At 45.4% G+C, this 27,767-nt stretch overlaps 1 long non-coding RNA gene across 1 annotated transcript in view; it reads left to right on the top strand.

Annotated features, from left to right (window-relative positions):
- The window catches only part of LOC141091796 (uncharacterized), a 64,487-nt gene that overhangs the window by 24,936 nt on the left and 11,784 nt on the right, over window positions 1–27,767 (top strand). Inside the window, exon 2 of the long non-coding RNA XR_012232573.1 lies at window positions 26,290–26,320. This is a non-coding gene — a long non-coding RNA (uncharacterized lncRNA). The remainder of the gene's footprint in view (window positions 1–26,289; window positions 26,321–27,767) is intronic.

Here is a 27,767-nt window from a genome sequence, read left to right as displayed (position 1 = left end):
TACATACATACTACATGCTACATACATACTACATATATACTACATGCATGCTACATACATACTACATGCTACATACATACTACATATATACTACATGCATACTACATACATACTACATGCTACATACATACTACATATATACTACATGCATGCTACATACATACTACATGCTACATACATACTACATATATACTACATGCATGCTACATACATACTACATGCTACATACATACTACATATATACTACATGCATGCTACATACATACTACATGCTACATACATACTACATATATACTACATGCATGCTACATACATACTGCATGCTACATGCATGCTACATACATACTACATACATACTACATGCTACATACATACCACATATATACTACATACATACAATACATTCATACAATACATACATAGACATACAGTACATATAACATAGAGTAACATACTTACCAATACTTGTCACATTGTTCCCCGAAGCCATTGTCTTTTCCGGAATAAATATTAACATAACAAACCACAAAAATACTCACCCACGATCCGAAGCAGTCCACGAGTGTGTCCCACGACGATCTTGGGTAGAGAACGGCAGCATCAGCTGATGCTGCCGTTCTCTACGGGCTGCAGGAATCCAATGACGGAAGGTAGGTATCCTTCCGCACTGTATTCCTCCGCCACTTAAAAAAAAAAAAGTCCCTAGTCTCACTTTATGCCATTGCTGTGTGGGAATTTCCCACGCAGCAATGGCATAAAGTGAGACTAGGGACTTTTTTTTTTTAAGTGGCGGAGGAATACAGTGCGGAAGGATACCTACCTTCCGTCATTGGATTCCTGCAGCCCGTAGAGAACGGCAGCATCATCTGATGCTGCAGTTCTCTACCCAAGATCGTCGTGGGACACACTCGTGGACTGCTTCGGATCGTGGGTGAGTATTTTTGTGGTTTGTTATGTTAATATTTATTCCGGAAAAGACAATGGCTTCGGGGAACAATGTGACAAGTATTGGTAAGTATGTTACTCTATGTTATATGTACTGTATGTCTATGTATGTATTGTATGAATGTATTGTATGTATGTAGTATATATGTAGCATGTAGTATGTATGTAGCATGCATGTAGTATATATGTACTATGTATGTAGCATGCAGTATGTATGTAGCATGCATGTAGTATATATGTAGTATGTATGTAGCATGCATGTAGTATATATGTAGTATGTATGTAGCATGCATGTAGTATATATGTAGTATGTATGTAGTATGTATGTAGTATGTATGTAGTATGTATGTGGTATGTATGTAGCATGTAGTATGTATGTAGTATGTATGTAGCATGCATGTAGCATGCAGTATGTATGTAGCATGCATGTAGTATATATGTAGTATGTATGTAGCATGTAGCATGTATGTAGTATGTATGTGGTATGTATGTAGCATGTAGTATGTATGTAGCATGCATGTAGTATATATGTAGTATGTATGTAGCATGTATGTAGTATGTATGTAGTATGTATGTAGTATGTATGTGGTATGTATGTAGCATGTAGTATGTATGTAGCATGCATGTAGCATGCATGTAGTATGTATGTAGCATGCATGTAGTATGTATGTAGCATGTATGTAGCATGCATGTAGTATGTATGTAGTATGTATGTAGTATGTATGTAGCATGTATGTAGTATGTATGTGGTATGTATGTAGCATGTAGTATGTATGTAGCATGCATGTAGTATATATGTAGTATGTATGTAGCATGTAGTATGTATGTGGTATGTATGTAGCATGCATGTGGTATGTATGTAGCATGCATGTGGTATGTATGTAGCATGCATGCAGTATGTATGTAGCATGCATGTAGTATGTATGTAGCATGCATGTAGTATGTATGTAGCATGCATGTAGTATGTATGTAGTATGTATGTAGCATGCATGTAGCATGCATGTAGTATGTATGTAGTATGTATGTAGCATGCAGTATGTATGTAGCATGTATGTGGTATGTATGTAGTATGCATGTAGTATATATGTAGTATGTATGTAGCATGTAGTATGTATGTAGCATGCATGTAGTATGTATGTAGCATGCATGTAGTATGTATGTAGTATGTATGTAGTATTTTTTTTTTTTTTTTAACATTTAACACATTAGCCGGATGATGGGACTACTACTGTCCCATCATTGGCTAATGTGTCAATCACTGTCATGGTAGCAGGCATCGCCAGATGGGACTTGTAGTCCCATCGGACGATGCTTGCACAGACCCCCGGACATCAGCACAGCCCCCCGGCAGGCCGGCACAGCCCCCCGGCAGGCCGGTACAGACCCCCACAGGGTGCACAGACCACCGGCAGGCCGGCACAGCCCCCCGGCAGGCCGGTACAGACCCCCACAGGGTGCACAGACCACCGGCAGGCCGGCACAGCCCCCCGGCAGGCCGGTACAGACCCCCACAGGGTGCACAGACCACCGGCAGGCCGGCACAGCCCCCCGGCAGGCCGGTACAGACCCCGGGCAGTCCACACAGCCCCCCGGCAGGCCGGCAGAGACCCCCGGAAGGCCCGAAATGACGGCGCATCATGATGCGCACACACCGCGCATCATGATGACGTCAGGCTGTCAATCAACTTTGAACTTCCGATTCCGATGCCGAATTCCGATATTGAAAAAATATCGGAAGTCGGTATCGGAATTCCGATACAGCAAGTATCGGCCGATACCCGATACTTGCGGTATCGGAATGCTCAACACTAATCATAATCTTCACCATACTTTTGCGATTACCCTTTTGCGACCAATCTTGCCTTAAACCGGTGAACTTTACCTTCTGAGTCATATTTGTTTTTGAAGACCCACTTAAATCTGATAGCTCTTTTTCCTTGTGGTAGCTCAGTAAGCTCCCATGTCTGGAGTTGGTGAAGGAACTCCATCCCTTCAATTGCGGCATTTATCCTCTTCTGTTTCTCGTGGATAGGCAGTTTGTGCATCTCTTGCCATGGCTATGGCTTGGTTCAGGAAGTGTTCTGACCATATAAGAAAGGCATATAGCTGAGATACCTTTGTTTGGCCTTTCTGATCTCCTGACTGAAGGTTGACTTGGTTCTTCTGTTGTTGATTTCTATGGATTCTGCCACACTAGGGTGTGGCCCGTCTTAATTGTCTGTGGCCGAATTGGATCTCTGAGAGTGGTGGTACGTGCACGGAGAAAAGAATACACAAGACAAGGTGTATCATGTCAAATGATTCTTCTCTATCTTTCATCCGAGATGTACAGTTTTTATAACAGAAATTGAGCTGTCTCATTGTGTTACATCATGGTTCTTTTCCAATTTACTGTTTACCCCAAGTAGCAAATTAGTATTGATCTCATATGATCTCATATGTCCTATATCCGCTACATAATCATTATGTACATAATTATCATTTTTCTAGCCCGGTCCACCCTAGTCCACCCAGCTCCAAATGAAGCCTAGGTCGGTTATACAATACAGAAATAAGTCTTAGAAAATCAGAAGTATCTTATAGCTACATGATTCTAATATTTGAGCAAAGCGTCCATATAGTGGTACAATTTTTGATTCTTGTATATATTCATATGCCATATATTCTCCCCTTAACAGTCCCTCCTTTGGAAATATGCAAAATCAAAATCCTAATCTCGTCGAACCTATCGATCTGTCCTCCCGGCCTACCTATCTCAACAATGCTGGAACCTAACTAACTAATCTTCACTGTATATACGAGACGACCCATCTCTAATAGATGGACCCCCTCCTAACGGACTTTGCACAGGAGGAAGTCAAATCCTGGACTCTCCCTCGTTGGTTTGCTTCAAGCAGGCATAATCCGGAGGTGGTGCCTGCATGGTTTCATAGGGACATTTTTCATACAGGGGATCTTCAAAATCGGCATGCATGGTCATCACTGTGGTTTCCATAGTTTTCATCATCATCTTCTTAAGGAATGGAGCTAAGCAGCATAGAATTAAGGCTAAAATAATTAAAACACATAAAATAGCTATTCCAAACTTTGTGAGTGCTCTTTGCCAGCCATGCCACAACCCAAACCAGGTATCCCATTGATCATCTACTCCAGAGTTTCGAGCTAACTCTTCTGATAGGTCAGTAAGGCCTTTAAGTGCTCTGGATATACTTCCGGTGGGGGCAGTATTATTGGGTATATACGTGCAGCAGCTGGAGCCTATCATTTTGCAGACTCTGCCTTTTTCCGCTAGGATCATGTCTAGGGCCATCCTGTTCTGGAAGGCCATGATTGATGTGGGGCCTAACTGTTCAATAAGTCCCCGTATAGCATCTCTAGTAAAATTAACAAACCTCTGCTGATTATAGTATAAGTAATTTATCCATTTTACATTCTTGTTTACCCCAATCATGGGAATAATTGATTCAAAACCAGCTGCTATCTCATTTCTGGCTTTAAACTCATTAGGTACCCCCTGTGGAACCCCAATGGAATCTATGTAAATATGGGGGTCAAAGGAACCTTGGAGTTCCCTTTTTACCCTTTTTGGCAGATGCTTTTCTTGGAGTACTTGATCCCAGCCGGGTAGATCAAATATATGGAAGGGCATAAGGGCTTTTACCATGGTACACTGTCCTTTGCATGGAACAGTGAGTCTTGGCCTGATCTTCATGTCCCCACATAACCAATATACATCGGGCAATTGGTAAATTTGTAGTACTAACAAGGAGTCATTATATAGGCTACCTTCCTGGACCTGAATGACTTGATTATTACAGTAATTAGATGGTAGGTTGTTTACCTGTCTACCAGGGGCATCTCGTTGGAAGCAGGTATAGTTACCTGGGTAGGGGGTGATCCCATGACCAGTTGGTTCGGTATTTTGGTGAGGTGGGTATAGGTGGCCTATGGATTGGCATTTCTGTGAATTACCTGATTGATTATTCATGTATAGAGATAGAGTACACTAATCCCTTCTCATCTACCCAGGGGTTAATTGGGAAAGGTACTGTGCCTAAATGGGGTCTGGCGGTGGTGCCGGCTATACATGAGGAGCGGTTTGCATTAGTCACAGTATATCTCACCCACTCGAGCAAGATATTGGAATCAGAAAACCCTGTTTCTATGGCAAGTTCATCTTCATATGTCAAATCTAATAGGAACTTGGCTCCTGGTACTGGTTCAGCTATCTCTTCAGTTGGTGGTCTGGATTCAAGGTTTCTCAATCGGAATTTACCCATTTTGTCACCTCCCCCGCTCTACCAGCTTTTCTACTTGAGCCTAGTACTTATAACCCTTGGTCATTCTCTGAGGGTTTGTCAATAGTAAGGTAGAGAATTATGCATCCCTCCCTGGGGCAGTGGGTGGCAGGGATGGGTAGGCCTGGAAAGGCTCTCTGGCCTTTAAAAGGGGCTTTGGTCAGGGTCATGCGGGATAATAGACTGGCTCCCCACTTGTCCCTTCGCTCTAAGGTGGGATTGGTCGATAACCCCAATCTTGTTCACCAGTGTTCCATCCAACAAGTGCCCAATCCTCACAGTTTGACCCTTCCCCCCTTTCAGCTGTGGTGACACAGATGAATTGGGTGCCTAATATCAAACTGTCCCATGGGGCCTGAAAGGGCCCTTCATTATACCAGAAAGTCACCATACCCTCCTCATGAGTGATTGTCCCTTGGAGGCTGACTACTGGTTGAACTAAGAAAAGGATAAGTATCAGGCGGACGAAGAGTGGCGGTCGCCACTGGCCTCTGGATCTGGGACCTTCTTGCAGTGTGAAGCGTGGATCCATGTGGGCTTTCCTTCAAGCTTGACAGCTGTGGTAGTAGTCAGCAGGACCTGGTACGGGCCGTCGTATTTGGGTTCCAGGGTACGTCTGTTGAATCACTTAGTGAGGACCCAATCACCGGGCTGGATCTGGTGGGTTCCTTCTAGGTCCTGTGGATCTGGGATGGATGAAAAAACTCGAGAATGTATTTTAGTTAAGTGCTTGGTTAATTCAATCACAAACTTAGTCAAAGTGTCATACTGCATAGACAACTGTTGTGGGAAATACAGTCCTAGTCTGGGAGCACTACCAAACAGGATCTCGTATGGACTAAGCTTGGTGGGACCAGCTGGTGTATGTCTGATACTGAACAGTGCGAGGGGAAGACTCTCATGCCATGGTCTCCCTGTCTCCTGTGCAGCCTTTAGCATTTTACACTTCAGTGTTCCATTCAACCTCTCAACCTTGCCACTGCTCTGTGGGTGATATGGAGTATGTAGGGCCAACTCGGTCCCGAGGGCCCCCCATATCTCCTTTGTGAGATTGGCTGTGAATGCGGGCTTTTGATCACTTTCTATGGTTTCTGGGAGTCCATACCTGCACACTATCTCGGAGAGAAGCTTTCTAGCAGTGGTCTTTGCTGATTGTTTCTTGACCGGGAAAGCTTCTGGCCATCCCGAGAATATGTCTATCACCACTAATATGCAAATAAAGTCCGTGGAGCCTCATTTAAGAGTCTCAAACACGGGACTAGCCAGATCTTCCTCCAGGGAAGGACCCAGCCAAGGGGTGACTCCTTTCGGAAACCACCAATACCATATTAAGTGGCCCTTTAAGTCAATATCCAGCTCTTTACGAGTGTACAGATATGACAAGGGAAATACCAAGGCCAGGTATCCATCCACAGACAGCTGTTTCGGGGTGTTGCCCCTCATCAGTGTGGAGTAGGATTCTGGCTAGGTGGGAGCAATGCCTAGTAGACCAATGTCATGAAACAATCACTGACCTCAGGGAGACCAGTCAAAGAAAACACTGCGGCAGCCGGCAAAGGCGCTCAATCAGTGGATTCCTAGGTGCAATGCTCCCTGGGAAATACGAATATGCAAATAAAGTCTGTGGAGCCTCATTTAAGTGTCTCAAACACGGGACTAGCCAGATCTTCCTCCAGGGAAGGACCCAGCCAAGGGGTGACTCCTTTCGGAAACCACCAATACCACCATATTAAGTGGCCCTTTAAGTCAATATCCAGCTCTTTACGAGTGTACAGATATGACAAGGGAAATACCAAGGCCAGGTATCCATCCACAGACAGCTGTTTCAGGGTGTTGCCCCTCATCGGTGTGGAGTAGGATTCTGGCTAGGTGGGAGCAATGCCTAGTAGACCAACGTCACAAAACAATCACTGACCTCAGGGAGACCAGTCAAAGAAAACACCGCGGCAGCCGGCAAAGGGGCTCAATCAGTGGAATCCTAGGTGCAATGCTCCCTGGGAAATACGAATATGCAAATAAAGTCCGTGGAGCCTCATTTAAGAGTCTCAAACACGGGACTATCACCACTAAGGCATACTCAAAACCCCCTGAGTGTGGCATTTGTATGTAATCTATCTGTATGCGCTGGAAAGGGTACAGGGGTCTGGGTGTGCATTTCTGGGGTGTTTTTTCTGTTTCCCTGGATTGCATTGGGCGCAGACAAAACATCCTTTTGTGATGTTGGCGGCTACTGTTGAAAAGCCTGGTGCATGGTAGTACTGGCAAACAAGGTTGTGCATCTTGACCTTGGACTGGTGAGTTGTGCCATGGACCCATTTGGCCACCATCGGGTAGAGGACTCTTGGTAGGTAGGGCTTTCCTCTGTTCATCATCAGGTGTCCTGCATCTTCTGTGGCTCCATCTTGGGTCCATTGGTCCTTTTCTTCCTTGGATGCTTGTTTCTGGAGTGTGGAGAGTGTCTTCTCCCAGGGCTCCTTCTTTTCCTCTGCTTCTGAGTCCTTGAGAGAGAAAAGATGAGCTGCTTCTGTGTCAAGTGGTAGTAAAGCTGCTTCTTTTACTGTGACATCAGCCAGTTTGTTGCCCACTGCTTCCTTGGAAGTTCCTCCAGTGTGTGCTTTTACTTTTACCACCGAGACTCTTTCTGGCATCAATAAAGACTCCATTAATTCTTGTATGGCTTTGTGGTGTCTGACAGGCGTTCCATTGGATGTGATGAAGTCTCTTGCCCTCCAGATTGGTCCATACTCATGACAAACACCATGAGCGTAGCGTGAGTCAGTGTATATTGTGGCTGTGCATTGGGCAGACATCTTGCATGCTTCTGTCAAGGCTCGCCGTTCTGCTTCCTGGGCAGAGACGGATGGGGGTAATGGTTGTGCTAGTAGCACAGTATCTTTTGTGACTACTGTCATACCCGTGTGAAACCGGCCTTCTTGGTCTGCATACCGTGATCCATTCACAAAGAGCGTCAGGTCAGGATTTTCCAAAGGCATATCAGTGACTGAGTCAAAGCCGGAGGTTTCCTGTCTCATCAGGGCGAGACAATCATGTTGGGCCATTTCAGAGTCGATTACCTCTTCCACTGATGTGTCAGAGATGTGGTCTTCACCCTCTTCTCCCCCTGGCAGGGGTAGGAGAGTAGCTGGGTTAAGGACAGCACACCTGGAGATGGTAACGTCTGGAAGCAGAAGGGAGCATTGGAGACGTAAGTGGCGGGCAGCAGACAGGTGCTTTGGCTGTGTCTGGGCCAGGATGGCAGTAATGTCATGAGGTGCCATGATCTTCAGTTGGTGACCCAGTATGACGTCAGATGTCTTGTCCAGGAGTAGGTGGGTTGCAAATGCAGCTTTCATGCAAGTTGGGGCTCCACGGACCACTGGGTCCAGTCTGGCAGAGTAATACCCAAGAGGGCGTTGTCTACCTCCGTGGAGCTGCATGAGGACTCCAGTTGCATGGCCTTGTTTCTTCATGACGAACAGGCAGAATAGTTTGTTGTAGTCTGGTAGTCCTAGGGCCGGAGAGGATGTGATGGCAGTCTTTAGCATGTAGAATCCATCAATGGCTTCCTTGGTCAGGCTGAAGGGATCTACCTTGAGGCAGTCATACAGAGTCTGCATGTGCAGAGAGGCATCGAGGATCCAGGGACGGCAGTAGGAGACAAGGCCAAGGAAGGTCTGCAGCTGTGGGGGCTTGGTTGGCAGGGGTATATTCTGCACAGCTGCTTTCCTGTCCTCAGTCAGGTGTTTGGTTTGGTGGGAAATGCAGTGTCCCAAAAATACAACTTTCTCCTTGCAGAACTGCAGTTTGTCCTTCGATGCCTTGCATCCATTATGTGCTAGGAACTGTAGTAAGGAGATGGACTCTGTCTGAGCTTCTGTCAGAGTGTCAGCCCAGAGGAGGAGGTCATCCACATACTGTAGGAGAACGACAGTGGGATGTGTCATCTTCCAGGGGTCCAAGACAGTCATCATGGCTTGGGTGAACATAGAGGGGCTATTTTGTGCCCCTTGAGGCATCACAGTCCAGGCATATTGCCGACCCTCATGTGTGAAAGCAAACAGATACTGGCAATCAGGATGTAGAGGCACACTGAAAAAGGCATTTGCTAGGTCAATCACTGTGAACCACTTGGAGGTGGGTGGGATTGATGAAAACAGTGTGTGTGGGTTCGGCACAATTGGTGTGTCCAGTACTGTGGCTTCATTGACAGCACGTAAATCATGTACCATGCGGAGCTTAGTAGGTTGTCCCTTAGGTGTTTTCTTCTTTACTGGAAACAGAGGAGTATTGCAGGGTGACTTGGTGGGTGCGATGGCTCCATTTTCTATGTAGATTTTCAGTTGCTGTGTAATAGCAGCAGATTGTGAGATGGAGAGCGGATACTGTGGTTTCTTGGGCAACAGCGCTCCTGGTTTCAATTCTACTTTTATGGGCGGAACCTTGAGTCCGCCAATGTCTTCTTGGCCTCGCACCCACTGTGAATCTGGGATCATTGCCATGAATTCAGGTTCTACCTGATCCATGGGCACACCCTGCTCATTGCACTGCAAAGAGAAAAAAGCGTATAATTCTGCCGAGTGATCATAAGAAAATGGGGTCTTGAGAGTGACTGTCCCGTCTTCGTGAAACAGAATATTAGCTTGAAATTTTGACAGCAGATCTGACCCTAGCAGATTGACGGGGCAGGTGGATGAGACTACTAATTGGGACAACATGGTTTGTGTTGGCTGGAGGCTTACATGGAGGGGTCTGGTCATTGGTGAGTACCGAGTATTTCCATCCACCCCCCACACAAGGCACTATTTCATCCGTGAGACAGTCCGGGTCTGGTAAGTCAATGTTTCTAATTACACTTCTGGCAGCACCGGTATCCACCAGGAAATTGAAGGGTCTGCCCTCAACCTCTAACTGGATAGTAGGCGTTGGTCCACTCGGTTGTTTGTGGAGTGCATGAGTAATGGGTAGTGTTGAGCATTCCGATACAGCTAATATCGGGTATCGGCCGATATTTGCTGTATCGGAATTCCGATACCGAGTACCGATATTTTTTCAAAATAGTGCAATGAGCCACTGTTGTGTTTTTGATTGGCTGCTGAAATGATGTCATCATTATGCGCGGTCTGTGCGCATCATGATGCGCTGTCTGTGCCGACAGCCGGGGGTCTGTACGGGCCTGCCGGGGGCCTGTGCCGGCTGTCGGGTGTCTGTACGGGCCTGCCGGGGGCTTGTGCCGGCTGCTGGGGGGTCTGTACGGGCCTGCCGGGGGCTTGTGCCGGCTGCCGGGGGTCTGTACGGGCCTGCCGCGGGCTTGTGCCGGCTGCCAGGGGTCTGTACGGGCCTGCCGGGGGTCTGTGCGGGCCTGCTGGGGGTCTTGTGTGTGTGCAGGCATCGTCTGATGAGACTACAAGTCCCATCGGGCGATGCCTGCTACAATGACAGTGATTGACACATTAGCCAATGATGGGACAGTAGTAGTCCCATCATCCGGCTAATGTGTTGAATGTAAAGAAAAAAAAAAAAATATATATATATATATATATACATACTACATACATACTACATACATACATACTACATATATACTACATTCATACAGCATACATACTACATACATACTACATACAGTATATACTACATTCATACAACATACATACTACATACACTCACTGGCCACTTTATTAGGTACACCATGCTAGTAAGGGGTTGGACCCCCTTTTGCCTTCAGAACTGCCTCAATTCTTCGTGGCAGAGATTCAATAAGGTGCTGGAAGCATTCCTCAGAGATTTTGGACCATATTGACATGATGGCATCACACAGTTGGCGCAGATTTGTCGGCTGCACATCCCTGATGCGAATCTCCCGTTCCACCACATCCCAAAGATGCTCTATTGGATTGAGATCTGGTGACTGAGGAGGCCATTTGAGTACAGTAAACTCATTGTCATGTTCAAGAAACCAATATGAGATGATTCGAGCTTTATGACATGGCGCATTATCCTGCTGAAAGTAGCCATCAGATGTTGGGTACATTGTGGTCATAAAGGGATGGACATGGTCAGCAACAATACTCAGGTAGGCTGTGGCGTTGCAACGATGCTCAATTGGTACCAAGGGGCCCAAAGAGTGCCCAGAAAAAATTCCCCACACCATGACACCACCACCACCAGCCTGAACCGTTGATACAAGGCAGGATGGATCCATGCTTTCATGTTGTTTACGCCAAATTCTGACCCTACCATCCGAATGTCGCAGCAGAAATCGAGACTCATCAGACCAGGCAACGTTTTTCCAATCTTCTACTGTCCAATTTCGATGAGCTTGTGCAAATTGTAGCCTCAGTTTCCTGTTCTTAGCTGAGAGGAGTGGTACCCAGTGTGGTCTTCTGCTGCTGTAGCCCATCTGCCTCAAAGTTCGATGCACTGTGCGTTCAGAGATGCTCTTCTGCCTACCTTGGTTGTAACGGGTGGCAATTTGAGTCACTGTTGCCTTTCTATCAGCTCGAACCAGTCTGCCCATTCTCCTCTGACCTCTGGCATCAACATGGCATTTCCGGCCACAGAACTGCCGCTCACTGGATTTTTTTTCTTTTTCGGACCATTCTCTGTAAACCCTAGAGATGGTTGTGCGTGAAAATCCCAGTAGATCAGCAGTTTCTGAAATTCTCAGACCAGCCCTTCTGGCACCAACAATCATGCCACGTTCAAAGGCACTCAAATCACCTTTCTTCCCCATACTGATGCTCGGTTTGAACTGCAGGAGATTGTCTTGACCATGTCTACATGCCTAAATGCACTGAGTTGCCGCCATGTGATTGGCTGATTAGAAATTAAGTCTTAACACACAGTTGGACAGGTGTACCTAATAAAGTGGCCAGTGAGTGTATATACTACATTCATACAGCATACATACATACATACATGCTACATATATACAAAATTCATACAACATACATACATACTACATACATACTTCATATATACTACATTCATACAACATACATACATACATACTACATATATACTACATTCATACAGCATACATACATAGATATTACATGCATACTACATATATACAACATACATACTACATATATACTACATTCATACAGCATACATACATACATACTACATACTAGAAACATACAAAATTCATACAACATACATATATACTACATACATACTTCATGTATACTACATTCATACAACATACATACATACATACATACATACTATATATATACTACGTTCATGCAACATACATACATACTACATACATATATACTACATTCATACAACATACATACTACATACTACATACATACAACATGCTTCAGTCATACAACATACATACTACATACATACTACATACAATACATTCATACTACATATATGCTACATTCACAAAACATACATACATAGTACATACTACATACATACTACATACATACAACATGCTACAGACATACAACATACTACACATTCATACATTCATACAATACATACATATAGACATATAGTACATACTCACCATCATGTGTCACTTTGATCCCCGAAGCCAGTGTCATCTGTGGAAAAATATGAAAATAACAAACAAGCAATATACTCCCTGATCCGCAGAAATCCACAAATGTCCCATGCCGATCTCCCGTGGAGAACAGCAGCATCAGCTGATGCGACCACTCTCTACGGGGCTCCAGGAATACAATGACGGGAGGTAGGTATCCTTCCGCACTGTATTCCTCCGCCACTGTAAAAAAATAGTTCCTGGTCTCACTTTATGGCAAAAGCAGAGTGGGAACTTTCTCACACAGCAATGCCAAAAGTGAGACTAGAGACTATTTTTTTACAGTGGCGGAGGAATACAGTGCAGAAGGATACCTACCTCCCGTCATTGTATTCCTGGATCCCCGTAGAGAGCGGTCACATCAGCTGATGCTGCTGTTCTCCACGGGAGAGCGGCGTGGGACACTCGTGGATTTCTGCGGATCAGGGAGTATATAGGTTGTTTGTTATTTTCATATTTTTACACAGATGACACTGGCTTCGGGGATCAAAGTGACAAGTATTCGTGAGTATGTACTCTATGTTATATGTACTGTATGTCTATATGTATGTATTGTATGAATGTATTGTATGTAGTATGTATGTTGTATGTCTGTTGTATGTCTGTAGCATGTTGTATGTATGTTGTATGTATGTAGTAAGTATGTAGTATGTATGTATGGGTCACCCTCGCACACCCAGGGCAGCAGGGTACTCAGTACCAGGCCGGTGTCAAGGTGAGAATGTGTCACAGCAGCGGTGACCTGGTCCGTGGCCCTGGGCGCCCAATATCATTGGTGGTGATGTTAATGGTGTTAAAGTTTATTAGAATAGTTCGTGACGCCACCCGTGGTGTTTGGCAAGTAAGATGTTGAGCCAATGCTGCATGCAGATCCGCTGGGACTGATGGTGTGGTGCAGCAAAGATGGTGTAGCTCCCCACAGGTGGAGCTGTAGTCCAAGGGCAGTGTAGGTGCAATGGGTGAGGAGAGGCGCAGAATGGTATGGAGGCTGGTACCCAGGTGTAGTAGTGTGGGAATAACTGGAGGACCCCAGAGTATGCAGTTCCAAAGCTTTACTCACTGTTTGCAGTTCACACAACTGCCTGCCTCCGTACTGTGTTCTCCAGGTCAGGGCTCCAGCCAACCTCCAGGCAGGATAGGATTCTCCCTTCCACACTCCGCCAACATGTACCTTACTGAGCGACTCCTCCAATGCGCCTTTAGGTGCGAAGCACTCCAGTACTTAGTTACCCTGGAATGCCTCTCTCTAGGTGTTCCTAGTCTTTACTTGTATGACAGACAGCTGTAGCCTGCTTCGGGGACTCCTCACTGCGTCCCGGCTCTCTATTTAGTTGCTGTTGTGTCCCATGTCTATGATGGGAGCAAGGCATTAGCGGCTCACTACTCCTCCGGTGTCTGTTGCCGGACATAAAGATCCAATCCACCTCGGGCATGGGCCCCGGCCTTTGCACTCTCTGGACTGGAAGGGTTCTCTATCTTTCTTCAACCAGCTTCCCACCGTCCTTCTATTCTCCTTCGTTCCGATCTGTTCTATCTCTCTTATGGAAGGTTAGGTTATCAATCTTATCAGTCTCTTTCTCTAGTCTTTCTCATGCCAGCAGCCCAGATCACTGCGACCTGCTGCAGCACGTCCCTCAGACGCCCATCTTCTCTCTTCTCTAACCAACTCTCTCCTCCTCTGGGACTCACCCCAGACTGACCTGAAATCCTACACCTTCCCTCTCTTTTATATCTAACTCCACTCACCTCCCCAGCACCTCTCGTGTTACAAAGCCAGGGACCACAAAAGGCACCCTATGACCTTTCCAGCATAAAGCATGGATGGGTCCCTGCTGAACTATCCTGTGTGTGGGGTGCAGGTGTTGAAATGCGGAAAGGAGTTCCCAGCCTACCTGGATGGTGGGGCACTACACCTAAGGAGAAGGTGCAGTACCTCTGTGGCGACTGAAGCCTCAGGGGCGCCACATACCCCCCGTTAAACACAGCACGTCCGTGGGCTGTAAGACAACAAAAGGTACAATACAGGAACACACAAAAATTTTTAAATGCTATTCAACAATACTTATCTAATCTTCCTAATGTAGGAGGCACATTTCTTAAATGTTACAAACAGGTTAACTTCCTATCTTAGCATCAAAAATTTACTTAAGTGCAATTCTTAATTCAAAGTGCTATACTCAACACATTTTCTTTAGTACATTTCCTATCAATTATTCTCTTTTTCTTTCTTTCCTCTACTGGACGCAAGACACTGACCATCTACTCTTGGCCTGTCACCTGTCACTTTCAATTCTTCAGTCTTTATTCAATTCTCACATTCTATTCTAATTCTCTGTATCAAATATTCTATAAAAGACATCTACTTTTTCACAAGACACAACATTATCAAATACATTATCATAAAACATTCAAAGATTCTTGCAAAGTGCTGAACACTGCTCCCAGCCGGGCTTTCTTGCAGTGTCCCTTGAGGTAGACATCATTCTTCGAAAAGTGTCCATGCAAAAACATTATCTTCGCAAAGTGTCTTTATATGTAAAACCAAGAAAGGGCACCTAAAGAGGTGCAACTATTTACAATAAACGTTCTTGGATCAATCAGCGTCTATGATCTCCACAGTTCCATTTCAAAAACAACGCTGCCAATCAAAAACTGGGCAACATGATGAACAAAAAGGCAAAGGCACAACTGGTGCAAAAAACCCTCCTGGGTAACAAGATTTAGTTACTTATAATTCTTCTACTGGTGATCCCCTCCTGGGGTTCTGGAAGCTGAACTGAAATTGTTCTCAGAGGTTGTATCTTCATCCCATTGACTACTTGCTAGCCGCATATACTCATTCTCCCATAGAGAGGGATAGGGAGTGGTGGGGCCCAGGGAAAGCACCATGGAGATTTCTACTGTCTGCGGGGATATGGGTCCCTCCAGTTCCGTAGGAAGTTCAGGAGATGGTGCCGCAGCCCGAGGCCACCAGCCAGGAACAACTTAATCATCCCCCCCCATAGGCACTGCAGCCGGGGATCGTCGGCGAAGGTCAGTGGGCCCGTTCCTATCTGTGGGTTCCGCTCCCAAAACCAGGGTCAGACCGGGGGTAGCGATCATACCTGGCGTTTCCAGCCGCGGTTCCGGCTCCGGTTCCTGGTGGTAGATGGCAGCAGCTGCAACTCCCGGAGTGACTGGTGGAGTAGGCCGGAGTTGGATCCGTGCCGGGACCAGGCCGGTCTCTGCTGGGGTTGACGGCGGAAGCCGGTGCCACCGCGCCCGGTCCAGGCGGAGACACGGTCCCGATCCTCCATTCTGTTCCAGAGCCCTCATGTATCTCCTCCGGACGGGGCTCACCCAATGACAGTATCGGTTGTGAGGCGGTGGCGGACGCAGCTGAGGATGAATCAGCGGTCACAGCCTCCGCAGGAGCGGCCAAGAGGTGAGTGGCTTCTCCCTCCTTGTTCTTCTGTCTTCTCATCTGCTTTCATCATGGCGTTCTGGCGTTCTTCCTCTTGCTCTGCCCTTCTGCTCGCCACTGGCTTTCTCTGCCCCTCCTTCCGGGGGTGGCATCTTCTTCCAGCGCCTCCATACCAAGCCAGTATATGTAGCCTGCTTCGGGGACTCCTCACTGCGTCCCGGCTCTCTATTCCGTTGCTGTTGTGTCCCAAGTCTATGATGGGAGCAAGGTGTTAGCGGCTCACTACTCCTCCGGTGTCTGTTGCCAGACATAAAGATCCAATCAACCTCGGGGACCAGGCCCCAGCCTTTGCGCTCTCTGGACTGGAAGGGTTCTCTATCTTTCTTCAACCAGCTTCCCACCGTCCTTCTATTCTCCTTCGTTCCGATCTGTTCTATCTCTCTTATAGAAGGTTAGGTTATCAATCTTATCAGTCTCTTTCTCTGGTCTTTCTCGTGCCAGCAGCCCAGATCACTGGGACCTGCTGCAGCACATCCCTCAGACGCCCATTTTCTCTCTTCTCTAACCAACTCTCTCCTCCTCTGGGACTCACCCCAGACTGACCTGAAATCCTACACCTTCCCTCTCTTTTACATCTAACTCCACCCGCCTCCCCAGCACCTCTCGTGTAACAAAGCCAGGGACCACAAAAGGCACCCTATGACCTTTCCAGCATAAAGCATGGATGGGTTCCTGCTGAACTATCCTGTGTGTGGGGTGCAGGTGTTGGAATGCGGAAAGGAGTTCCCAGCCTACCTGGATGGTGGGGCACTACACCTTAGGAGAAGGTGCAGTACCTCTGTGGCGACTGAAGCCTCAGGGGCGCCACATGTATGTATGTATGTATGTTGTATGAATGTAGTATATATGTATGTAGTATGTATGTATGTTTAATGAATGTAGTATATATGTATGTAGTATGTATGTATGTATGTTGTATGAATGTAGTATATATGTAGTATATATGTAGAATGTATGTATGTTGTATGAATCTAGTATATATGTATTATGTATGTAAGTTGTATGAATGTAGTATATATGAAGTATGTATGTAGTATGTAGTATGTATGTATGTTGTATGAATTTTGCATATATGTAGTATGTATGTAGTATGTATGTATGCTGTATGAATGTAGTATATATGTAGTATGTATGTATGTTGTATGAATGTAGTATATATGAAGTATGTATGTAGTATGTAGTATGTATGTTGCATGAATTTTGTATATATGTAGAATGTATGTAGTATGTAGTATGTATGTATGCTGTATGAATGTAGTATATATGTAGTATGCATGTATGTATGTTGTATGAATGTAGTATATATGTAGTATGTATGTATGTATGCTGTATGAATGTAGTATATATGTAGTATGTATGTATGTTGTATGAATGTAGTATATATGAAGTATATATGTAGTATGTATGTGCTGTTTGTTGTATGAATGTTGTATATATGTAGTATGTATGTAGTATGTATGTGTGTAGTATGTATGTATTATGTATGGTTTTTTTTTTTGCTTTTTTTTTACATTCAACACATTAGCCGGATGATGGGACTACTACTGTCCCATCATTGGCTAATGTGTCAATCACTGTCATTGTAGCAGGCATCGCTCGATGGGACTTGCAGTCCCATCGGACGATGCCTGCACACACACAAGACCCCCAGCAGGCCCGTACAGATCCCCGGCAGCCGGCACAAGCCCCTGGCAGGCTCGTACAGACCCCTGGCTGCCGGCACAAGCCCCCGGCAGGCCCATACAGATCCCCGGCAACCGGCACAAGCCCCCGGGAGGCCCGTACAGACCCCCGGCAGCCGGCACAAGCCCCCGGCAGGCCCGTACAGACCCCCGGCAGGCCTGTACAGACCCCCGGCAGGCCCGCACAGACCCCGCCCGCAGACACAGACACGCACAGTGTCCGCCAACACACCGCCCATGCACTGCCCACACTCTTCCCCCCTCCCAAACTGGATGTGCAATTTGCAAGTAAAGAAAGGGTTTTTTTTAATTCCGATATTTCTGTCCCATTGACTTGAATGGGACTTCCGGTATCGGAATCGGCGATACCCGATACTTTTATGGGTATCGGGCCGATCCAATCCGATCCGATATTTCTCAATATCGGATGGTATCGCTCAACACTAGTAATGGGGTCTGTGGTGGATCTGGCTTGCCAATGTCCTATTGTGGACGGGGTCCAGGTGGTCCCTGGGTGGGCTGCTCTCGCTGTTCTGGCCCTCTCCTGAGTGGAGCTGATCTGCAGTTCCTTTTTAGGTGTCCTACTTTCCCACAGTTGAAGCAGGCACCCCTAGGTCTCTGTGGTCAGAGGTTGCCCTGGGATGGGTCCTGAGACAACAGAAGGGTAGTACGGGGTTTAACTGGCTGATTCAACTCTAATCCTTTTGCTACTGTATGTAGCACTTCTGATTCTAGCCTGCGGTATTCTGGCCTGGTGGTCTGCAGGTGTTTGTGTATTGGTTCTCTGAGACCCTGCACAAAGGCCTGCACCCAAATTTGGTGGTGGGCTTTGTCCAGGAGATCAAATCCTAAATCAGTTAACATTTGGTTTAACCTGTGGTAATATTTTTCCATGGATTCACCTTTCTCTTGCATTGTATCTTGCAAGGAAGTGGCTTGATCTATTAGACGGTCCTTGGCCCAGAGTTGGAGCTTTTCTAGGAAGTCCTCCCCAGAGGGTAAGGACTGATAATACTCAGGCATTCCACTTATGGGTCTCAGGGCTGGTTCCATTACAGGCCAAAATGAATCACCTGCTTTGATCTCAGCCAACCCAATCAAATCTATCCATGAGGCTGCATGGGTTTTGTGTATCTGACTCATTTTTCTATAGAAAGGCATAGGATGCCCCTCTGGATCAGGTAAGCTGTTAACTAGAATGGCAGCTTCCTGTGGGTTCCAGCTCACATATCACTACGTCTGGAAGGAATTAAAATGTCATTGGTGGGAGCTATACGCCTAGTTCGGCGTGGGTAGAAACCATCTATATATTCAGACCTGCCTGGGGGACTGTTATCTTCGTACATAGGCAAAGACCTCCTTCCTAAATTGCCTGACGCTGCTATACTGCTGCTTGGGTCTGCATCCTGCGGTAAAAATGTGGTTGTGGGGAAACAGGTTTCTACTTTTTCTTCCTTATCCTCTCCCTCAGTTTCACTGTGCTCACCATTTGTATATATGCCAGATACTACAGGAGCTAAAATGGCTGCTGGATGACGTGTGCCCTTACATGAAATGGTTGCTGGTGTAGGTGTGGGTGTAACTATGGGTGTGGCCTGCCTCAAGACGGCCTCTGGGACATGGGGTGTTCCATCTGCATTAAGGACTGGGTACAAGGAGGTAGATTTGTGTGGGCACGGTGCCCCACAAACGGCACATGTGTCCCTCCAATCTGGGTTCTGATTTTGGCAGACTGCACATGTCCACCCCTCTGGGGAATACGGAGGTGGTTTGTGCGGTGTAGGTGCAGCTGCCAAAGCCAGAGTCATTTTATCAAGAGGTGGCTTATACATATATTCACCAGTGGCAGAATCAAATTCTTCAACCCACATCTGCCTCTTAATTTCTCTAGCTGTCCTATGCCACGCTTCTGCACCCCTCAAAATATTATTATCTCGTAAAAGTCCTTTCTTTTTGACAGCGTGCTTTTCTATTCTATCTCATCAAGTCTCCCTCCTCAGGTTGTAGACCCCGTAAGTATCAGGAGGAGCTTCGCATTTTTAACATACTATTTGCCTTCTCTTTGTGCCACTACCTCTTGAGCAGAAAAATAATTAGTCTTAAGGGCCTGTCACACTTAGCGATATCGCTAGCAATATCACTATAACTTGTGACGTTATAGTGATATTGCTAGCGATATCGCTGTGTCTGATACTTACCTCCGACCGCTCCCCCGCTGGTTATCGCTGATCGCGCGAGAGTGTCCTGGACTGTTTCTCATCGTCAGCTTCCTGCGGCGCTTCCTGTGGAGAGACGAGCAACGAGCATGGAGCCAGGCGGGAGGGCGCAGGATTGCCTAGCGTGACAGGTAAGTAGCGACCCCCGTCCCCAGCGATGTCGCTGGTGAGATCTGCCTGTGTGGCAGCTCACTAGCAACCACTTAGCGATGTACCAGCGATCCTGATCGCGTCATATCGCTGGTCGGGATCGCTGGTACATCGCTAAGTGTGACAGTACCTTTAGACTCGCTGTGACCCATGTTTATAACTTAATTTTCAACCACTGTATTTTTAGCAAAAATCTCATAAACTTTTAGATTACCGTAATTATAGATATACCTGAAGGGTTACTGTGTATGTGTGTATATCATAAAACAACTTATTACACTCTATATAATATAATATTATACCCTCTGGACTGAATACAGGTAGTTTAGCGTGATTGTTAAACACTTTGAATTCAGGAAATGCAGCTGAAGTAGCAGTCTAACCAGTATAACCAGTATGGCAGTATACTCAGTATGAGAGCTGCGGACAGGTGTATCTCAATAATACATCAATTCTACAAAACATAAAAACTATTATGAATAGCAATACAATAATCAATGTATTCCTTATCCCTTTCACTGTTTTTTCCCAGTTTATACCGTGGGCATATGGCTGGACGTGAGCACCTATATGTATATATATATATAACTTCTTCGACCATCTAAGGTCGGAATCAGGGTGATTACCCAGTGAGAACACCCCCCTTTGTACTCTGCTCTGTATGATTCTAGTAGCCCTAGTGCAGTATAAAATAGCTTTTAACAGATACTAGACAGAGTCTAGACACACCCTCCGAATTGGTTAGACCGGACAATACACACAGATACAGACAATTAAGGAATTATATATATCTGACCGGGTCCGTAGGCTCAGGTCTTTCAAATGTGGTCAGTTAAGGGTTCAGAGAAGACAGCCAACTATCTCCTCCCAGCCGGACGTGAATACAGAAGGGTAGGTAAGATGATATATTTTCTCACCTAGTCTCGAGCTGCAGCCTTGTCCCGCTGGAAAGACGTCCGTCCTGGGGGAGATTTTGCTGCGCCTGTGATCGTCTGGTATCGTCCTGAGCCCCACTGTTTGAGCGCCAATTGTTGATTTCTATGGATTCTGCCACACTAGGGTGTGGCCCATCTTAATTGTCTGTGGCCGAATTGGATCTCTGGGAGAGATGGTACGTGCACGGAGAAAAGAATACACAAGACAAGGTGTATCATGTCAAATGATTCTTCTCTATCTTTCATCCGAGATGTACAGTTTTTATAACAGAAATCGAGCTGTCTCATTGTGTTACATCATGGTTCTTTCCCAAATTACTGTTTACCCCAAATAGCAAATTAGTATTGATCTCATATGATCTCATATGTCCCATATCCGCTACATAATCATTATGTACATAATTATCGCTTTCTAGCCCAGTCCACCCTAGTCCACCCAGTCCACCCAGCTCCAAATGAAGCCTAGGTCGGTTATACAATATAGAAATAAGTCTTAGAAAATCAGAAGTATCTTACAGCTACATAATTCTAATATTTGAGCAAAGCGTCCATATAGTGGTATATAATTTTTGATTCTTGTATATATTCGTATGCCATATATTTTCCCCTTAACACTGTGTCTTCCTTGTTGGCTTCAGAGCTTATCCACACTTCAGTGTTTTCCTTTTCGGCAACTGGGTTTGGTGATTGAGATTCTTTTTCTTGCTTCTTAGGTTGAATATCTGGTGTGACTTCATTGAATTTGAGCGATACAGAATTTTCATCAATCACTTCATATTTGCAGATTTTTACTTTGTTGGTCTCTGGGTGCAGGATTCTGTATCCCTTTTGAGTTTCGCTATAGCCCACCAGGACTCCTTGCTTTGCATGTGATTCCCACTTGGAACATTTTTCTTTGGGAACATACATAAATGTTTTGCTTCCAAATATCCTGAGGTGCTTCAGGTTAGGTTTCTCGCAGTTCCTTACTCTGTTTTGAAGATAGCAAGCTGTCATGATGGCTTTTCCCCAATATGTTGTAGGTAGATTTGGATCAAACAACATACTTCTACTTTCACAGAGAGTACGGTTCTTTCTTTCTGCAATGCCATTTTGTTCTGGGTTGTATGGAATGGTAGTCTGGAACACGATTCCATCCGTTTTCAAATTGGTTTGCACCTTACCACTTGCATATTCGGTTCCAATATCTGCACACAGAGCTTTCAGCATTCTTCCAAATTTGTTAAACACTACAGCAAGATATTCTTCAATTTCTGTGGAACTTCATCCTTACTGTGAAGCAGGTAGGTGACTGTATATCTGGAGTAGTCATCAACAAATGTGCGAAAATATCTCTTCTTGCTAGGTGTTTGAACACTCATTGGACCGCATACATCTGTATGTATCAGATCCAATGACTGTGCAGATCTAGTGGTGCTTATTTTAGGAAAGGATTTTCTGGACATTTTCCCTTTAAGACAGCTAGTGCACTGGTTGATTTCAATACCATTTGCAAGTGGAGCTAGCTTCCTTACTGCTTCTGGGTCTCTGTGCCCAAGACATCTGTGCCATACATGGATACAGTTCTTATGTAGCTCTTGTCTAGCACTGTACACTCTTTCTCTGCATTTTAGCTGATAAAGTTCATCTTGGATTTTCCTTCTGCAAGAGTGTGATCCTTCTTTGAGATGATGCAGCTGTTATCTCTAAAAGTAACGACATTTCCCTTTTGCGTGAGCTCTTTACTGACAGAAGATTGCTTTCAAGGCTGGAAACTTAGAGAACATCCTTTACTGGGATCTTTCTGCTTCGCGCTGAGGAAACTGGACAGTGGCGGTAGCTGTCTCCTACTCCTTCTGAAGTCATGTCGTGACCATTAGCTAAGATGATCTTTTCTGACTTGTTTTCATTAAGGTCAATGAAGAAATCCTTGTTATTTGTCATATGACTGATTGCACCAGAATCTATACACCATATATGCTTTGCAGATGGGCCTGTACTGGCATTAAATGCAGCTTCAACACATGCAGAATCTTCCTTTACAGCTGTTTTAGTCCTTTGATGACTGTTCTACTTTTTAAACTGACTCATTCTTGCTTTCCAAATTCTACAGTCTGCTTAAGTAAGGTGGCCAGGCTTTTTACAGACAAAACATTCATGAGTTTCTCTTGCATTGCTCTTATATTTATGGAAATCCTGTGTCTTTAATGCTGTTTTTGCTCTGGATTCATTACTGCTGCTTACATGCTGCGTTTTCCTTTTGAATTCATCCACAAGTTTGCCTTTAACAAACTCTAGTTTCAACTCATCATATGGTCGTGCATCTAGTGCAGTCACAAGTGTGTCATAACTTTCTTAATATATAATTTTCTTAAGACCTCTTAATTGTGAAGCAACATGAAAATATTTAATTTCTTCTCCTATATCCCTGAGATGCTCCACAATCTGTGGGGTGTTTCTTATATAGTCCTGCATAATCCGTCTATCACTTAGCTTAGACTGATACAGATTTCTCATGAGATAAAGCTTATTGCTGAGATTTGATCTTTCATTCACTTTCTGTAACTCATCCCACATCTCCTTTGCAGTTGCTCACTTGCATATATGCACAATCTGATTATCATCTACACTGAGAGAGATCGTGTTTTGTGTTTTATGATCTTTCTCCCAATCATCTGGTAATGGATGAGGCACTTGCTCCTGAATATATTTCCACATACCTTCTCTTATGAGCAGCATCTTCACATAGGACTGGTAGTTCTGGTTAGTGTTAGGGCTGGCGGAATGCACCAAATATTAAAAGATGGTAATAAGGTGCGTTCGCAGCCCGGGGTCCACCGTGCAGGGTTGGTAAACTGCTGCTCAGTAATGGCGGACGCTATATGGCGGTATAATAGAAAAACACACGCGGGTTAGCGTCACCTGAAGTGTACAGGGGCGAACTCTGTTGCTTCATAGAGCCGCACTACCGCAGAACATAAATGCCGGAGTCTGTTTAAAGCTCACAGAGCTCGCCAAGGGAATGCACAGAATGTGGTCACAGAACTCTGCCCCAAGGACATGGGGTCAGAGACCCTCTAGGCGCGTGGCGTTGCACCTGCGGACGCCACTATAGACGCTAACTATGGGGGAGTGTTGAGCACATGCACCGTGGCGTGCAGAGCCAGCGGTGGACACTGATGCCAGTCTCAGACTCTGCCTCTACCTACACCTAAGCCTGGGCACTTAACAGGCTAGGCTGCACAACACATGCGTACCAAGGGTAGGGGTTTCTTAATGAGTCATTCACCAGAGACATTCATACATGCATACAACACTTACTCCTCATAGTCTGGTAATGCAGTCTTTACTAGCGCATGGACGAGCAGCCATGCAAACCTTTTATAGCAGCGTCCTTCCGGGACCTTCCTGACCTTTCTGATAGTCCAATCCGAGCTGGAGAAGGACCTGAGCAGGTGAGCTCCGATCTCCAATGAGAGATCGTCCCATGAGCATGCGCAGTGGACTGAAAGGAGGACTTAGTCCCTGGAGTAGCTCGCTGCTGACCAGCATGCGTTGCTATAGCTGGACCAGAGGTGGCAGCAGCAACCAAACCCACAGAGATAGCCTGAGCAGAGCGCCAGGATTGATGAGTCTGCTGAGCAGCCTCCTCTGTGGCCGGAGAGGAATGGGAGACTGCCGAATGCAAGGCTCTGGATTCCTGCTCTGCAGCAACAGGAACCCGACGCCTAACAGTTAGTGAGGCTTGGCACTGAGAACTTGACAGGATTGCTGCTAGTGGACATCTGCTCTGTGCTGCTTTTGCTTTGGGCTTCTGTAACTGTGTTACTCTGGGGTTCTGTGTCACTCTGGGCCCATAACCTGTTGGCAGTGGATTATTCAGGATACTCTCCAAGCGTGTGACAAAAGAGCTTCTTTATTCAAGAACAAACAGGAACAATATATCATACGCTTAATAGATCAGGAATAAATCATTTGTGTGTCTTTATCTGTGCATCATCTGTAGCAGGCTGCTTCTCTCATACACAGACACAGGAAAACAGGAAATAAAGTCACATGCTCTCCCTGTGTGAGCCTCTGGGAGTTTTTTTAACTTTATAAACAACATACAAATCTAGCAACTAAACACTCATAGACAGGAATGGAGCGTTGCACCAAACATATTCCAACAGTGGCTGACTAAATACTTTTTCCCCACTCTAACACAATTAATGCGATGTATAGAAACAATGGCAGAGGACTAGGAACTGACTAAAGCCCCAGTCACACACAGAGATCTCGCTAGCGAGATCGCTGCTGAGTCACAAGCGAGATTGCTGTGTGTGACATTTATCAGCGACCGGCCTCCCTGCCGGGTATCGCTAATCGTGCTCAAATGGCCTGGACATTTTTTGATCGTTGGTCTCCCACTGGCCAGCATGCATCGCTGCGTGTGGCAGGCGGGAGACCAGCAATCAGCAGTGCTTAGAAACCCGATGTGTATGTTAGATACCAGCGCCCTTGTGCAGGGAGCTGGTAACCAAGATAAACATTGGGTTTCTAAGCGCCGCGTGGCACTTAGAAACCCGATGTTTACCTTGGTTACCAGCTTCCTGCACCAGCGCGCTGGTATCTTAACATACACTGCGGCTAACTAAGCGACGTGCGTCGCTTGTTACCCGCGTGTCACTGTCCTGATCGCTGCTGAGATCTGCCTGTTTGGCAGCTCACCAGCGATCATGTAGTGACACACCAGCGATCCTGAAAAGTTGATATCGTTGTCGGGATCGCTGGTGAGTCGCTATGTGTGACGGGGCCCTAAGGGTAATAAAGTGCAAATGTAATTATAGGTATAAAATGTAAAACAATATCTGCTGTACACTATAGAAAGAATATACAATAGCTAATACTTTGTATCCTAATGTATTGAACTGATATAATTTAAAGGGAAGCCGTCAGCTGCTTCATGCTGCCTGAACCACGCGCAGCATGAATCAGAGTCTGGCTTCATAATTGTTGTATATTGATGTGATAAGACAATTATATAGCACAATATTATATTTTTCTTTTTTTTTCAGATTCCAGTTATAATGGGAAATTCAAATCCAGGTTAGTGTCAAAAAATGTTTTTCCATTGCAATTTATGTACTAAGTATTCTTGCACATGTTTCTAGATAACATAGATTGTAAGAACAGAACTCTAAACGATTTGCTAACACTTTGTCTTTTAGTCTCTCGTGTATACAATATGTTAACATATCCATACAGTATGGGAATATGCTTGTGTAGAACTGCCAGGCTATCAGGCATAATAGCTTCTATAGCGCTCACCCAGGAAAGGACCGACTTTAATTCAGAGGTTAGGTGCCTCGATGACTGGGAAACCAAAGAAAAGGACATTGGAGCATATTTATGAATCCTCTTCAGGGCTCCGGTGCTAACCTCCCTTAAATCAGTAGGATCACATACCATATTTTTCGGACTATAAGATGCACCGGACCATAAGACGCACCCCAATTTTCAGAAGGAAAATAGAGAAAAAAATAATAATGTGTCAAATCGGGGTCTGTCTTAGGCTACTTTCACACATCAGGTTTTCGGCGTCAGGCGCGATCCGGCGTCGTGCCGGAACGCCGGATCCGGCAAATGTTTTGTAAAACCTGATGTGCCGGATCCGGTTTTCTGCCGGATCCGTCTTGTTCTTGACAGACAAAACCGGATCCGTCTCATTCGGTTCATCTGTTTTTCTATCCGTTTTTCGACGGATTACGCCGGATCCGGTTTTTAAAATTGACCCTTGTGGCCTTCCGAACGGGATTGGCTACTGGAAAACTATATATAGCATGTTCCTACAGCCCTTCTTTGACAGGTTGGAGAGGAGAAAGTGCAGGTTGGAGAGAAGAGCAAGTTACTGGCGAAGATGGATGTTGTCATTGGAAATATTTTGAAGAATTTGGCGGATTTTATAGCGGAGGCGAATCGTTTGAGGGTGATTGTTCTGGAGAAGGAGAGAGCGAGACAGCAGCGCATCAGGCATCGTAGACGACGTTTGTGGATCCACCCCATCACAGCCAAGAGAATGACGCGTGGGGTCTATTCTACACTCTGCATGGACCTTCGACGAAACCCGGATAAATTTTTTGGATATGTTCGGATGAAAATGGAGAATTTTGATTACTTGGTGGAGCGCATTGCACACCTCATAAGAAAAGCGGACACCTATTGCCGCTTCTCTGTTTCACCCGCAGAGCGTCTGATGGTGACTTTAAGGTAAGCCACATTTATTGGATGTGCTCGCATTGAGCACACTTTCACTGCAATCTTGTTGGTGGTAGTTTGTATCTCCAAGTGTTATAGCTCAGTTTTGGTATGTAATGCTGTGATTTAAAACTAATTTATTGTTTTTTAATTCCCCACAGATTTCTTGCAACTGGAGAATCCCTTTCGTCACTGCATTTCCAGTACAGACTCGGGATTTCCACCATATCTGGAATAGTGAAGTACACATGCCGTGCACTGTGGGACTCCTTAGCTGAAGAGTTTTTACCAGAGCCCA

This window comes from Dendrobates tinctorius, unplaced genomic scaffold, assembly GCF_039654945.1.
Source record: "Dendrobates tinctorius isolate UK_male_01 unplaced genomic scaffold, ASM3965494v1 ptg000056l, whole genome shotgun sequence".
Classification (NCBI taxonomy): domain Eukaryota; kingdom Metazoa; phylum Chordata; class Amphibia; order Anura; family Dendrobatidae; genus Dendrobates; species Dendrobates tinctorius.
This window is presented reverse-complemented; position numbering and strand designations above follow the sequence as displayed.